Genomic DNA, 15,654 nt, shown 5'->3' with positions numbered 1-15,654 from the left:
CCCTCCCCAGGAATACTCTTCCAAGGCATTCAGCTGCAGGGAAGGCAGCCTCCACTGAGCTCGACAGTGTGTTCTCTGTCCTTTTAAAGATAACAGAGGCCACAGACTGACAGGCCGCATCTGCCCCATGGGCAGATTTTGTTCCACTCATGCCAAAAATTGAGCTAGTTGTCAATAGGAGATTTTATGTAAAAATCCTAATTTCTGGCTTTACTTCCCAAATGGGAAGATCAGAAAACTGTTCTCCAGCGGCTGCTACTGGAGGTGAGGCACATGTACTCCCCTTCGCCTCATCCGTGACTAAGCCACTTTGCATACTTGCCCATCTTTCTGGCACCTGGATTTGCAATCCTGTCTGTCCTGAAGGCATGGGCTTGCTCTCTCTCGTCACTGTAGTACCTCATGTGGCTGCTCCGTGGGCACTTTGAGGGTGGTGGAGGGTGGGGCTGGCTCATCTCTGCGTCCCTCCAAGTATTGGGCTCTGGCTTAGGACTGTGTACACAACAAGTGCATTAGAAGTGCTTCCTCCATGAATTAGGTGTGGCTGTGTGTCCCCGCCAGCTGTGAAGGGTCCATTTGATGGAGGCCTCTGGATCGGCCTGTGCCATGGTCCCGAATCCTCCTCCCAGATAAGCTGTGGCTGCTCAGCCACTGGCCCAGGCAGCTTCTTAGGCTGTGGGTAAAGTCACGGAAAGTGCTGTGTCCATGCTGCAGTGTGACCCAGAAGAGGGACATCTCACCTGTGAAGGCCCCCGCATTTCACTCTCCCAGGGAGCTTGGAGGAGTTTTGTGGGAGCGAGCTGGGGTATGCAGCCTTCAGAGGGCGTCAAGCCCAGACCTCTGTATCCTGGGGAGCGGGGAGAGGCAGTCAGTGCAGGTGTTCACTGCACTGGGCTTGCCCTCCTTCGAGCCTCTCTCTGTGTATTTTCTTCCTAGAGTAACTGCTTCATCCATTGGTTCCTTTGTCCAGCTGTCTGTCTGTCCAAGGTTTATTTTGCTCTTTTAATTGAAATCTTAACTGTCTCTCCAGGCCAGCTGAGATGTCTCCTTCTGGAAGAGGTCTTAGTTGAGAGGTCACAATTGATCCGGTTGCAAGAAAAACCTGGGTAGCTTTTAAACAGTACATGCAGATTTCTGTCCCCCACCTTTGAGTCCTTCAGTTTAGGGTACAGCCTCCTACCGTCCAGCAGATTCAGACAGGGGTCTGTAGACATGCTTGGAGGACCCTGTCTTAACCCATGGAGTGCAAGGCTGGTGGGGAAGACCCTTGGGTGGCAGTTGTGCTGTGTGACATCACCACGTCCCCTTCCCTCTTTGAGCTTCTCTTTTGCCCTCTGAGCACTAACATGCTGGGCTCCTTCTGGTGGTTGTTGCTGAAAGTGCCTTGGAGAGGATGACAAGAGGGTGTTGGGGCAGGTGCCAGTGTCTCATTCTTCAGGTTGTAGCCCTGCTGTCAGGAGAGAAGGCGAACTGGAAGCACAAATCAGAGTGAGCAGTGGCTGTACCTGTGGTTTTAAGCCCTGAGCCCAGAGAGGTTGGAGGACTAGCGTTGGCAGCCCAGTAACCTGGCCACAGGCTGTGGGCATCCTACTGTGGCCAGCAGGCTAAGACTTCAAGTGTAGGCGTGGACAAACCATTTACAGTTTAGTAAACTGAAGGGCGTAGAGGGAGGGACGATCCCAGTGTCACACACTTCCATGAAAAGCCAGGCCTGGACCCTAGGTTTTCAGACTCCCAGGCCACGCCGCACTCTTCTGTCCCCACCTCCCTCTGCAGGGTCAGTGCCCGATCACCCAGCTGGGACCATCGTTTCATTGTCTGTGACATCTTTGAGGCTAGGGCCTGGGAAAGTGAAGCCACCAGCGTCATAGCCACCCTGGAGGCATGAAACCGGTTGGGTGTGCAGATTATCCCTCAAACGTCCTCCATCCCATTTTTTTGTTTTTCCTTAAACTGTCTCTGATGGTCCAGCTGCCTCTGTGCCTGTTTCTGACTGGCACTGGGCTTCATGTTCTTTATTTCGAGAACAAAGCTTCCTTCTGATGGTCCTCCTGCTGACAACAGGAAAAGGGCAGGCGTGGCACCAGGCCTCCCTCCGCCACCTCCTCCTGCTGGGGGCACCGGGCAGCCTTTGTCAGCTCTGGACCCCAGCCGCACTTGTAGGGAGAGAAGCAGCACCCCGTCCGTGTTCCTGCTCGCAGCTGCAGCCCCACTCTGGGCCGGCGGTCAGACCCAGAACGTCTCCCTCAGTGGCCAGAAGGGTGGGCAGAGGTGTCAGACAGGGACCAGGGTACACTCTGTTCTGGTCCAAGCGGTCACTAGTCACGGGACAGGGCTGGGTTTGACTGGGGCTCTTCATGCACCCACTCTCAGGGTTGCGGCTGCCACAGGTGGAGTATCAGATCAGCCTCCAGGCTGCAGAAAACAAAAGGTGTGTTCAGGGGAGGGGGACAGTAGTCCCTCATTCAACAATTTTTAAGCATCTGATTTGTTCCAGGCCTTGGGCTTACAGCAGTGAAGAAACAGTTTGCGTTCTTGTTTTGGACTTCGGGCTGACATTCTAATGATGGGCTATATCAGCAGACCAAGGAACACAGTTCAATGCCAGCTATTTGCCAGGAGGCAAGAAATGCCTGGAAGAGAAGTTAAAGCTGGGTTGGGGGTAGAAAGTGGGACTTGAGCGAGTGGCTCTGCTGTGTTGGGTGGTCCTGGAAAGTCTTTGGTGAGAAGACAGCCGCCTCTGGTGTGGAGGGGAAACCACTGGGTATATGGGGAAGAGCATTGCAGGCAGAGTGCACAGCAACACAAATGCTTTGAGACAAGGGTGTGGGGTGCATCTGAGGGGCAGCAAGGAGGTGGGTGTGGCTGGGGCAGAAAGAATAAGAGTGATCCTGGTAGGGGGTGGGGGCCAGAGGGAGAGTGGAGGACAAATCGCATAGGACCTCCTGGCCCGTTGAGAGGACTTCATGTTTCATCTGAGTAAAGGGGAAACTGCTGAGGAGCTGGGGCCAAGGTCTGAATTGTTTCGAGGTACATTTACAAGAGATGGAGGGGGCTACCGGGTGGAGAGACGGGAGGGTGGAAGCTAGGTGTCTGGTCAGGAGGCTGTTACAGTCACCCAGGTGAGGGAAGATGGCTCAATGCAAGGATGGTCGGGGAGGCAACCAGTGGTCGGATTCTGGACTGACTTTGCAGGATGAGCTGACAGGTCATGAGAGGAGGGGGATGTTGACGGCAAGGCTTCTGGCCTGAGAGGTTGGAAGGACACTGTTGCCTGTCTCAGTAGACAGGGACCCTGCAGGCCAAGCAGGCTTGGGGAGAGAGATGGAGATTTCAGGTCAGGCATGTTAGCTTGGAGCATATGCTGGGGTGGGGAACCATGGGTAGAGATCAGTCCTGGGCCTGCGTGTGTCTGTTGTTAAGGGATGCTTCCCACTGGGGGTGCAAGAGGTGCCCTGTAGGATCTCCCCCAACTCTGAGGACCTGCTACGTGAGAACAGATATTTCCCGAGCCCTTCATGATCTTTTCTTTCTTCACAAGCCTCCTGCTTTTTCCTTCCTTCTGGACAGAGGGGAAAAGGCTGATTCTAAGGACTCAGTATCATGGTGGTGGTCCCAGCCTTTCCGCCTGGCATGCCTCTTGGGGAGGAGCTCCTTCTGGGGTGTGGGCAGGGAGAGCCCTGGAAGGGGGGCTGGAGGCCTCAGGCCTTGCACTGGCTCTGCTACCAACAGAATGAGCTTTCCCTCTGTGCCTTGGTTTCCCCAAACATACATAGAGTGTTGAGCTGACCCCAGGGTCCTGAGGGTGGCAAGGGAGCACTTGAGGGGGCCCCATGGCACAGTGACTAAGAACCCAGGCTGGGTGTCCAGGCTTGGGTGCAAAGTGTTGCTCGGCTGCTTGGCTGTGAGACTCTGGGCTGGTGCTATAACCCCTCCGAACTTCACTAGTCTCATCTGTGAAAATAGGCCAATCATGGTTCAACCTCTGTGCAATCACCATGTTGCTATGAGGCTTAAGTGAGCAATGAATACTAGGTGCTTGGCAAATGCCCAGGCATATCCCATGTGCAGTGACAGGAGCAATTAGTACCAGGGACCTGGGTCACTGGTCAGGTTAAGGGGTTTTGCCTGGTGGGTCGTGGGAGCCATGGAGGGAGGTATTGACTAAGGAGCCTATTACACGTATGGTTTGAAGGGAGCTGCTGTGATTTGGAGACTTAGCCTGAGTCCTCTTGGCAAGTCCCTCAGCCCCTTCCACTTGCCAGAGTGAGAACCAAGGGCTGGCCCTCATGGACCTTCCTGCCTGTCCGCAGCTGAGGGTCTTCACTGACTTGGTGTGGGTAGCCTCCACTTTGCACAGGTCCCTTGGGGATGGGGGTAGTCATTTTCCCTCAGGTGTCCTACGGGATCCCTTGTCTCTACATCCCAGTGGCTAACCTTAGGGAATGTGAGTATGGGGCTTTGAGGGGTGGGTGATGTTGAGGGGACTTGAGTCGCATGTAGGGCTCTGGAAAGGGCCAGCTGGGGCAGGGCGAGCCTGGAGTGGCATTCCACTGGGCACTTGGACGTGACGCCGGTTCCTGGTCTGGGTTCAGGCTGGGAGGTGCTTATTCCAGTGGAGCCATGGAGAGGTCGACAACAGACAGAATGTGGCCCTCTCAGGACCTACACTCCAGTGGTGCCCAGGCATGCCAACCAAGCCCTGTGCTTTCGCAGGCCTATTTCCCAGCAATTGAGCATGCCAGGACAGCCAAGGACATTTCCGAGTTCCCTGGGGCTCACAGCCAGGCTGTCACCAGGCATTGCTTGTTTTCCCAGGGTCTGAGGGTTTTAAGGGATGGAGAGAGCTCTGGAGATAGTCCAGGGACTTTCTTAACAGCTGGGTAAGAGCACAAGGCACTTGACCAAGGTCTCATAAGGCTGCCTCCCTCCTATCTGTCACCTCCTTCTGTTCCGTGTCCCTTGCTCAGACATCTGGCCTCCTGCCCAGACATTTGTAACAACCTCTGTCGTGTGGGCTCTCCAGGAGCTTTGTTTGTCCTCCTATTATCATAATCTTGCCATAACCTGCCAGGCGCACTCACTATTTGGGTGGGTCTGGTCTTTGTACCCTCTAGTGCCAGACAGAGCAGTGCCGCATGGAGGTTCTGATCTGGGGCCAGACAGCCAGACCGACTTGTTTGCATTTCAGCTCTGCTGCTTGTTAGCCCTTGACCTGGGCAAGGTACTCCACGTTTCTGAGCCTCAGTGGCTCCATCTGTGAAATGTAAATGGTAGCAGCACTTAATTTTCGAGGATGTCATAATGGTGAAGTGAGATGACACATGAGGTGCTGGTGTAATGCCTGCAAGGTGAGCTCTGAGAATTGGTATTGCCCGAAAGGCCCGTCAGCGCCTGTTGAACTGAGAAGTCAAGGGCATGAAGGAGTAGACAAAACTCTGGCCTGGGAGGCAGTCAATGGGAGTGCCAAGTTCACTCTTAAACACTGCCTCCCTGTGTGCTTTCTGGGAAGTCACTGCTCCTCTGGGAACCCCACTTTCCTCATTTGCGAAAAGCAGAAGAAATCCCTGCTATGTTCTTACAGGGTTGTCACATGACCAAAGTGATGTCTGTGAAAAGGATTTGCTTCTGCATAATGATTAAAAGCTGGCACAGCCATGGCTCTGATGTACTGATGGCGATGAGGACATTATAGCCACAGTGGTGGACAGCTGGCTGGGCTGGAGGCTGGTTGACCTGCAGATGCTCAGCATCCATGCGGCTTTCCATCCCTGCCCACTTGCTCTTGGCCTCCACCAGCCTGCCGTTCACGTCAGCTTCAGCATTGTGCACCCGAAGATGTGGGAGGTGCAAAGACCTGATGGCGTCTTCCAGGCCCTAGTGGGTTTTAGGTTATCTGGGCTGATGCCATGGACTGTAGGATTAAAGCCAGACACTGGTTCAAATCTCAGCTAAGCACTTACCAACTGGAAGCCTTAGCAAGTTGCTTAACTACCATGAGCCTCAGTTTCCTCATTGGTAAGATGAGGCCCTGATGAAGTGGAGGCCAAGCATTTAGCAAAGGGTCCGGCACACATTTATGTAGACTCGTTGTATAATGTGTTTTCTGCCTGAAGAATGGTAACTGATGGGTTGATGGATGGCAGTGAGTGGGAGCCGTGGTGCCCATTCCTGGGGATGGGCTGTGGCATCGTCTGGTGCTACTCCATTTTACTGGTAAACAAAACAAGGCCCAGGAAAGGGGTGAGGTGAAGGAGCAGTGGAGGGGAGTGGTTTGACTGGGTCACTGGCAGGTTAGTGCAAGGCTGGGCCTAGGTGAGGCCCCCAGAGGCAGACATCAGGCAGCACTCCTTCCCTGGGGCCGCGGGGCACAGCGCCTGCTCTGTGGGGCAGGTGCCCAGCAGTGCTGAGACTGGCGCTTGTGCAGCACTCACCCCGCCCTGCCCTGGTCTGGGACTAGTGCTCCCGTCTCTGAGCCTGGGGGAGCAGGGTCCCCCGTGAGCTCCTTCTGGAGTCTCACTGCGGTCTCTTGGGCCCCTGTGTAAGTAGGTCACCCAGCGCTCTTCACTCTTGTTTCTGCTCTCTAGCTGTCTGTGTGCCAGAGGCGGCGAGACATTCCCCTCCGCCTCCCCCACCTCCAGCCCTTTCCCCTGCCAGCTGTGCCGCCACATAAGCATGCTGAGCCCCTCACACCCGAGGCATGTTGGCAGCGGCTCCTGTCGTGGTGACAAGCCCAGCGAGTCGGGAGGGATGAGACCACTTTCATGTGTGCCCTGAGTAAGCCTGCCTGGTCTCAGCAGGCCCCATGTCATGCCCACCAGTCTCCAGGAGATCAGGGGGCTTCTGCTCCTAGTGCCTCAGAGCTTTCCCTTCCCCTTTGTTGCCCGCCATGCCCCTGGCTTCCCTTGAGGTCACAAGGCCTGGAGCCTTTTCAACTTCCCCAAGGCTTTTGTGTCTTGTGGGCAGCCTGGTCTCGGGGCGGCCATCTGGGCTACCCTCCTGATCACCACTGCAGGGCCTGCCAGCTGGGCTGCAGATAACTTGTTAAGAGGTGGCCCAGGCCGCTGATTCCCGCAGGGATTCCTAGGGTTTACCTGGGACTGGCCAGATCCTTGACCACCCTTAAGGTGTGACAGGAGGGGACCTTGGACAGTCAGCCAGTCTATCCCCAAGCTCCACATGTGTAAACATACCATCCTTCTTTTTTTCTACTGCTGTTCTAGGGGCCTGAAATCCTGCCATTAGCAAGTCTCCCGTGCTCTTTCCTTAGTGTCCTTTAAATAGGCATTTTTTTTGCAGGTGAGCACTCTTATGCGTTTGCTGCTGAAGAGCAAATCTAGGCTAGCCTGGCCCTTCTCCAGCTGCCTGTGTGACCATTGCCAAGGTGCTTCTCCTCCCTGGGCTTCCTAAAGCCCTTTCCCAGCACCTCAACTCTCCAGCACAGGGTGCTCACCGCTCTTACTCCTCTGCAGGGTGCGGCAGGGCCTGGCAGGTGAGTGGGGGTGGAGGTGATGGCCAGAAGCCAGCATCACAGACACTGTGACCACCAGCAGGCCTTCTTCCTCTTCTCGGGACAGGTGGGGAACCAGCTCTGGAGGTTGGAAGGGCCTTGCTTCGGTCACATAGGAAGTCAAGCAGAGCTGCAGCTAGAGCCCAGGTGTTCTTGCTGCTGGGGAGACGCCTCCATTGCTGGCTGTCACCTTTCTTGAGAGGAACCAGGAGGCCTGTTGGCATGAGGGTTGGGGACGTGCTTTCCCCTCTTCTCTAGAAGGCACTTCCAGGTGGGAGGCATCCTTTGCTGCAGGGTCCTTGGATGTGGGGCACAATCGGGCAGGACATCCTATAGGAGGTAGGGGCTGGTGGCCTTTGGCAAGGGACAGTGTGTGTGTGTGTGTGTGTGTGTGTGTATGTGTGTGGCAGGGGGAGTGGGGAGGGGGCTGGAGGCTTCCAGGAGTGTGGTTAGTGGCTCAGGGAGCCTTAGGACCACCTTCTCCCTCCCTCTCAGGGGACTGGGCTGACAGTAATGCCATTTGTCCTGGCTCTGGAATTAGATGCACAAGTGTTAAGTGAGGAGCGTAGAGCCAGTAAGAGGCCACGGTGAAGTGAAGTGGAGCTGAGGGGCTGCTGCCTGGAGCTTTGGTGGATCTTGTCCTTCTCTCCCTGGCCTCCCTGTATCCTCTGACCATATTCCCTAATCCCCTTCCTCCTGTCTAGTCCTCCCAGGTCTGTCTGGATCTATGTGTACCTGGATCTATGTGTACCTGCAGTGTGAGCATTTCTCCCCCAGGCAGGAGGGGCCCAGGAGTGCAGGGGTTGAGACAGGCTAGTGCCTGACACTGGGTCCTATCTGCAGGTCTGTCAAGTGTCCCAGCTCCCAGGGCTGCTCCAGGGAGAAGGCAACAGCAGCTGAGTGATGGGAAGGAAGGGCTCAGCCTCTTATGTGGCTTCTCTTGATAGCTCGGCAAGCCTGCAAACTTACTGAAGCCAACAGGTCGGAGAGTAGGTTTACCACATGGCCATGGAGGGAGCTGGAGTGGTGAGGTCCAGATGTTTAGACATTCATGGCCTCTGTCCTGTCCTCAGCTTATCAAAGCCAGAGGGACCCCTAGAGAGTTTCCATGGTCTTGCTTTCGGTGGGGGCTGGTCACAGCCACCCTGAATTTGTGTGGAATGTGGTAACTGTCTGGGGAGAGCCCACTACCAGCCTTCATTAGGTTCTCAAAGGGTTCCATAACCCAGGTGGTCTTCAGATCTAGTCCACACCTGCACTTGCCGACTGAGGAAGGAGGCTCAGAGAAGGGAAGGGTCTCCCCCAGAGGCACCCAGGGAGCAAGTGGAGGCACTGGGATTGCTGATGTGACTCCAGGCTACATGGATTTTGCCTTCTGCATCCACGAGATGGAGACCCTCCAAGTACACTTCCTTCTCAGAACCTTTTGGGAGGCATCTGACAACCTGGGGTGGGCATGCAGGAGGTCAGGGGCTGGGGCTGACCAGCATTCCCTGGCTTCTCTGCAGTGCTTGTACTTGGGAGAAGTTCAAGGCATGATAAACTTGTTTTTACCTTATTGGAAGGAAATGATGAATCAATGAAGTCATGAGCAGACATGTCAGGCATGCCAGTCGCCACTGTGCTTCACTTTGTCCCTGTTAGTGGAGATCTCCTGCTCTGGACCCCCACTCCAGCCTCTCCTCTTTCTTAGCGTGAAGCCTCTGTCTGGGGCATGGAGATAGCCCCTCTTTCTCATGGGGGTCCCTGCCTGTATGGCATGACAGAAGCTCCCAGGGCAGGGGAAGATGAGGACCCTCTGGCTGAGGTCCTGCCTTTCTGGGGACCTGTGGTACCCCTCTCTGCTGGTGGAGGCTTTTGTGTTGCTGGAGAAGCTGGGACAGCCTGCAGTTAGGCAGCCGGATCTGATCACCTGCAGCAAGCCTCTCTGGGTGTGCTCTGGACTGTAGACCTTGCTCAAGAATGGTGTGGAATGCTGGGCAGCAGGACTCTATAGAGGTTACAAGCAGGGGCTCCAAGGTGGGCTGGCTTGGGGCAATCCTAGCTCCACCTTTGCCCATCTGTGTGATCTTAAGTCTGTTGCTTACCCTCTGAGCTTAGGTTTCCTCATCTGTAAAATGCATATATCATTGATACCACTTGTCAAGGTGCGAGGACTGGAGGTGGTAAATCAGGGACCCTTCTCAGTGCAGCCCTTATGGCCTGGTGTGTTAACAGGTGCTCAGTCACTGCTGGCTGCTGTCAGCGAGGGAGGTTATGTGATATTTGCAAGGAAATAAGGTCTTTTGAGTGTCTATGATATGAGCCTAAAAAAAATAGTTAGGAATAGATTTGACTGTTGTAAATGGATTTGGAGTTGGGTGGAGAAAGCCCTATTTGGGGAAGCTCATGGGCTAACAGAGAGCATACTTTGTGAGGGGCCTGCCCACCTTGTCTGCGTTAGGAGCTTCTGTGGGACTGTAGAGCACTTTGTTCTTGCGACAGGAGGGCATCTGGTCCTGACCTGTCGTGCTCCCCACTCTGCCCCTCTCTGCAAACTGTCTCGTTTGTTTGCTCCGTTAAACTCTTTCTTCAGAGCTGGTACAAAGGTTACCTCTCAGCTCAAGCCTTGTTGGAAGAAAGACAAATTCTCAGCCAATGGGGTCTAAGTTCCTGAGTCTTTTTGTAGGGCATTCCCTGCTGGGGAACCCAGAGCAAAGCCAGGGTGAGAACCTGGACCGAACCAGTGCTTTCTGCTTTGCTTGATGATTTGTGGGTCTGCTTCTTAGAAGGATCATTAGGAGCTGCTTTGATGTTTACATACACATAAAATGGATGAAAACAAAAACAGAAAGAGTACCATTCAGAGGTAGCCAAGAAGGGAATGTGGGGTGTGCTAGCCATCCCCGGTGGGCACAGAGGGCCCATGTGGCTGTGGGATGATGAGCCCAGGCTGTGAAGCCCAGCGGCTCTGTGCTGGATCCCGTTGCCCACTCATTAGCTTGTGGGCTGGAGCAAGGCACGGGTTCCCTCTGGACCTCAGTTTCCTCATCTGTAAAATGAGGGGAATGTATGTAGGTCATGGTGCTACTGTAAGGGTTAAATACTGGCGTTGTAGTACAGGCATGTCGTGTCTAATACGTGAGTGGTCATATGATTAGTATATTTAGCTTGGAGAGTCTTCATAGGAGATTCAAAAGAGGGAAGATAAATGACAAGGGCACATTGCTCTTGAGCATCTCCCATGGTAGGAGGCTGCTTTTCCTTCGAAAGCGTTCGGTGAAGTTGGGAGACTAATGTCCTAGACATGACATCTGAGACTGTGCCCCAGAGCAGCTGGTGTCTCACAGCGTAAATCTGGCACTGTGTGTGTGGTGGGTTGCAGAGGGGAACTTACCTAGGACTTGGATACCCACACTCGGCTGAGGCTGGCCTTGGGGGAGGATGGGCAGGATTTCAGTGGACAGGAAAATGGTTCTAATGTAGGTCGGGGTTGGGTAGGCCTGGCTGGTACAACCCAGGGGGTCCTTTTCTCTCTCTGGGCCTCAGTGTCCCCATGCGCTCACTGCAGGGTGGACTGCACATGCTGTGACCCTGAGGCCTGAGCCAAACAGCCGACAGTCCCTTGGTGGTGGCCCTGGGCTCTGAGCTGGTGACAGGCAGCAGCTTGGCTCCCAGCCAGGCAACACTGCTGGGCTGTGGGGGATGGGATGTGCAGCGAATTCCAGCAGAGGAGGATTTGCTTCTGGTCTCAGCCTCGTAGGGGTGTAATTGCACTGGAGACATACCTGCACAGCTGGGAAGCAACTGTGGAGGATTTTCTCTGCTACACTGTGCATGGTGGGTGGGGCAGGCTGGGGCAGGGTGCCTGGTGGAGGCTATGGGGTGTGGCTGGATAGTGGGTGGTGGTGTGACTGTGTTGTGGGGCTGACAAGCTGCAAGGAGCTGGGTCAGCTGTGGGGAGTGCCCTTGGCATCTCAGGGAAGCTACCATGGCTGGGGCTGCAGCCACCTCTCCTCTCCCAAACTCAGGCACCCATTCAGAGACTTTGGAGCCTGCCTGCACCTCCTCTTAGCCTCCCATCCCATGCCTGTGCCTGTGGCCCACATACCTGGGATGACACCATTGAACATGTCAACACTATGTGCATTTGCCTGGGTGTTTGTGTGCATGGAAATGTGGGGGACTTAGGAGGCACAGTCAGGAATGACCTAGGCAGGAAATACAGTCTGGGCTGGGGGACCACGTGGGACTATGGGACATTCACCTGCACAGTAGCACACTGGAGACGTAAAACCTTGGGGCCATGGCCTACCTTATCCCTGCCTGGCGCCATGCTGGGTATACGGTGGTGCTTGGTAAGTACAGACTGAGAGGACAGGGAATGGATCATCTGCCTGCCCCTGACTTCCAGTGTGCTCCCAAACCTGACCTCGCTTCCTCTTTCTGGATTTACTATTAATTTGTTATGTGGCCTTGGGCCAGTTTCTTCCTAAGCCTCAGTTTCCAAATCTGTTAAATGAATAATTATTTTATTAGCCTGTATCACTGTGTGCCGGGCACTGAACTGTTTCACACACATGTTCTCTCTTGGTCTTGGCAACAGTTCTGCAAGATAGATAAACCATTTCTTTACACTTGGGGAAACCAAGGCTCAGGTTGAGAGATTTGCTCAAAGGTTACAAGACTAGTAAATAATGGAAGCAAGATTTAAATAGGTAGGCTGGCCCCCGCCTGAGTCCTTAATGTGGTACTAGCAGCCCCTGCACTGCTACCTGCCAGGTTGTTGGGATGAAGCAGGGTGGTGCATCTAGCCCTTCACAGGAGGCCTGCTGCACATAGTTGGGAACAAGTACATGGGAGTTGGGTCACTCGGTGCATGTCGCTGTGGAAGGCACAGGAAACTCGGCCTCTGGAAACTCTTGGTTTCACCCCTGGAGCCCACTGATCCATCCTGGACCCCTTCCCCAGCCCTAATCTCCAGACAGCTTGGTCTTGAGAAGGTCCTTGTACCTCTGGGGCCTAGAGAGGATTGTGGGGAAACCAGAACGGTCTGGTGGTAGAGGGCAGGGTAGAGAGTGACTTACGACTCCAGAGCAGAGGCCGCCGTTACCGTGGCATTTCTGAAAGTGTGGTGTTGTCATGGTGTCTCCTTGACTACCAGAGCATCTCATTCATTATCCCCTGCACCTTGGCAGGGAGAGCTGGGCTTGGGGTTGGGAGAGCACAGAGGGAGCCTGGCTGAGGGCTGGAGGCCTCAGTGGCTGACCCCTCCTCATGCGCTCCCCCATCTCAGCCAAGGTTCCTCTCCAACTTTGGAGCCATCTCATCCTCATGGGGGTCCAGGGTCAGATTTCAGCTCTGCCACTGACTAGCTGTGTGACTTTGTCCGAGTGACTTAACCTCTCTGAACCTGATTTTCCTCAATTGTAAATGTGAATAATGACAGTATTAGTTGTAAGGATTAGATAAGATAAGGTATATAAAAGTGCATAGCACAGTGCCAGGCTCATGGTAAATGCTCAATACATGGTAGCGGGGAAAATAAAATGATAATTGTAATGGTATTATGTTGTTATTTTTTTACAGAAATCCCTGAGTTTCATGGAGGAATTAAAGGCCAGATTTGAAGTCAGAAAGGAAACCTGGTTGAGCCAAGATTTAACAGTTTCCTATGTCACTGTGGCAGGTCACTTCACCTTGGAACCTTAGCCTCCATGCCTATATAATCAGGACTAGTAACAGCAGCTCATTCATTCATACTCTGAGTCCTCAGTTAGGACCTATGCCTGGGGAAAGTGGTGGGAGCTTCCATGATGAATCAGGCTTGTCCCTGCCCTTTGAGGCCCCCAGACATGTGGGAACGGGGAAGGAAGGAAATTGGTATTTGTGGAGGGCCACTGTGTGCCAGGCTCCAGGCACGGCGGGGTCAGTGGGTCCTGGTCCTGCTCCTGCTCCAGCATCTGCAGGCCACAGAGTGCAAAGCCGCAGGTGGAAGCCTCTGAGCCTGCTTCGCACGGACCCTGTGCTCACGTGCACCCAGGGGCTGTGCAGGAAGCCAAGGAGGGAAGTAAGTTGGCTGTGGGCTGTGTTAGTGGAAAACACCTGGCTGGCCTGTGAGAGGCCTGTGCTGTAAGTGCCTCAGCCGAGGGCCAGTGGGCATGTATGCCCAGTGCTGCCCGTAAGGCTCTTTTTATAGAAAAGTTAGATGTTCTGACTTTTATGTGAACTCTCCTGATTTTAGAATGTTGGTAACTAATGTCAAATTAAAGAGAAAATGCTGTGCAAGCCAAAGGACACACATCTGTGCCCTCTCTTGGCCTGAGGGTCCTGGTTTTCATCCTCCTACCATGGAGTGGTGATAAGGTGGGAGCCTGAGGAATGGGACATGGGGCAGGAAGGGGGTGGAGTGGGGAGAGAAGACTTCAGAGAGGTGATGACATTGGAGCTGGGGTCTTGAAGGATGAATAAGCGTCCCAAGGGGCAGGGGAGGTATTCCAGGCAATGGGAACTTGATTAGCAAAGGCCTAAATGCATGACCAAGATTGGTGACTGGTTGGGTGAGGCTGGAGTTGAGGAAAATGGCTGGTGATGTGGGCAAGGCCCAGACAGGCCCAGGGTGGTAGGAAGGCTCTGAGGCCTCGGCCACCAGCTGTCTTTGAGACCTGGGTAGCTCCTGCGAGTAGAAGCCCTGCAGTTCTCCATCTCTTGAGCCACAGGGGCTCTGGAATGCAGGTGGGCATGGAGGGTGTGGAGGGCCTTGAGTGGGTGGCACCAGGCCTTTGAGAGGGTTGCCGTGGGGTCAGTGCTGGAGGCCCCCTTGCCAGCATGCTTGTAGCTAGCACTTTGTTTACAAAGCAACTGCCCCCCATGTGTGTATGCCCACCCTCAGGTATTTGGCCTTCTCTGGGGACAGAGGCTAGTTGGCTCGCTGTCTCCTCCCTTAACCCCTCCTCTGGCCCCGGCCTTGCCATGGCCTTGGCCTCCTGGCCTCTGACCATCTGGTCCCTGCCCAGTCACCCAGCCCCTGGGAAAGGCCGCAGCCCCTAAAACCTGAGGGTTTGGGATTCCAAAGGCTTGCAGGGACTTAAGAGAGACAAAGAACTGAGCTGACTTGCCAGTGCGTTGTGGGCCCAGTTGTTACCCACATGGCGAGTATGTTACATAAGAAACAAGAGTGCGTGATAATACTGCTGACTGTATTCAGTGCTGTATGCCAGGCATGATTCTGAGCTCTTCATACGTGTCAGCCATGTAATGTTCACCACTTTGGGAAGTATGTCAAGTTTTCTTGTTTTATAGATTAAGAAACTGGGGGCACCGAGAAATTAAATAAATTGCTGAAGATTACATATCTACTGGGTGGTGGGGCTTGGGTTTGAATGGAGCCACTGTGTAACCCCTGCAAGCCACAGTCTGCACGTGTAACCTTTAGGCTCTATTAACCTAGGGGCTTTGGGTCCATGGATGGGCTTGATGGCGTGGGGTCTGGACTCCTTGAAATTGTCACAACAGTTTCCAGCATAGATGCCTATTTTTTATGGGAAAATGTCAGATTCCTATAGGGGTCCATGACCTCCAGACACCTGATACTCTGCTGGTTGCATCATTAATACATATGCTGCAAGGCTGTTCATACAGTTGACTGAGGACCAGTGACCACAGTGCCCAGGCCTGCAGGGGAAGTGGGTTGGGTGGCCAGAGTGGGCAGGTGCCCCCAAGCAGATTTACCTCCCCACTCACTGTGCTTCCGTCCTGCTCAACTGAGGGGTAGAGATCCCTGTGGCCCAGGGCAGAGGGCTGCCCTTATTAGTGGGAATGGGTCATGGTGGCAACCTGGGAATAAACAGAACCAATGACCCCAGCCTTCCTGCCTCCACCCAGGAAACCTGCCCCTTCTTGCCCTGCTCCCAACTGGGATTGCAGAGTCCCTGGAAAGTTCTAGACACTCCCTTATCTCCAAACTGTGGTATGTGCTTCTCCCTCTTCCTACCCCTGGTCAACCTTTCCTTGTTCTTCTGGTCAGTTCAGGTGGTGTTTCCCACTTCCTCCGGGAAGCCTTCCGCGCCCCTGCCCGCCCCCCTCCCCAGTGGAGTTAAGTGCCCCTGCTGCTCTCGGATACCCTCCCTCTCCCCCTGTCACGTTCCCACTGAATTGTAAATGCC

At 54.2% G+C, this 15,654-nt stretch overlaps 1 protein-coding gene across 3 annotated transcripts in view; it reads left to right on the top strand.

Annotated features, from left to right (window-relative positions):
* Window positions 1-15,654, top strand: part of NDST1 (N-deacetylase and N-sulfotransferase 1) — a 57,128-nt gene that overhangs the window by 10,435 nt on the left and 31,039 nt on the right. The window contains exon 2 of one of the 3 annotated variants that reach the window (XM_036881536.2): window positions 15,374-15,458. The exons of the other annotated variants lie outside the window; for them this stretch is intronic. The gene's annotated coding sequence lies outside the window, so the exon portion shown is untranslated. The remainder of the gene's footprint in view (window positions 1-15,373; window positions 15,459-15,654) is intronic. 3 annotated transcript variants of the gene reach the window in all.

Source organism: Manis pentadactyla, chromosome 2 (assembly GCF_030020395.1).
Source record: "Manis pentadactyla isolate mManPen7 chromosome 2, mManPen7.hap1, whole genome shotgun sequence".
Taxonomy (NCBI): domain Eukaryota; kingdom Metazoa; phylum Chordata; class Mammalia; order Pholidota; family Manidae; genus Manis; species Manis pentadactyla.
This window is presented reverse-complemented; position numbering and strand designations above follow the sequence as displayed.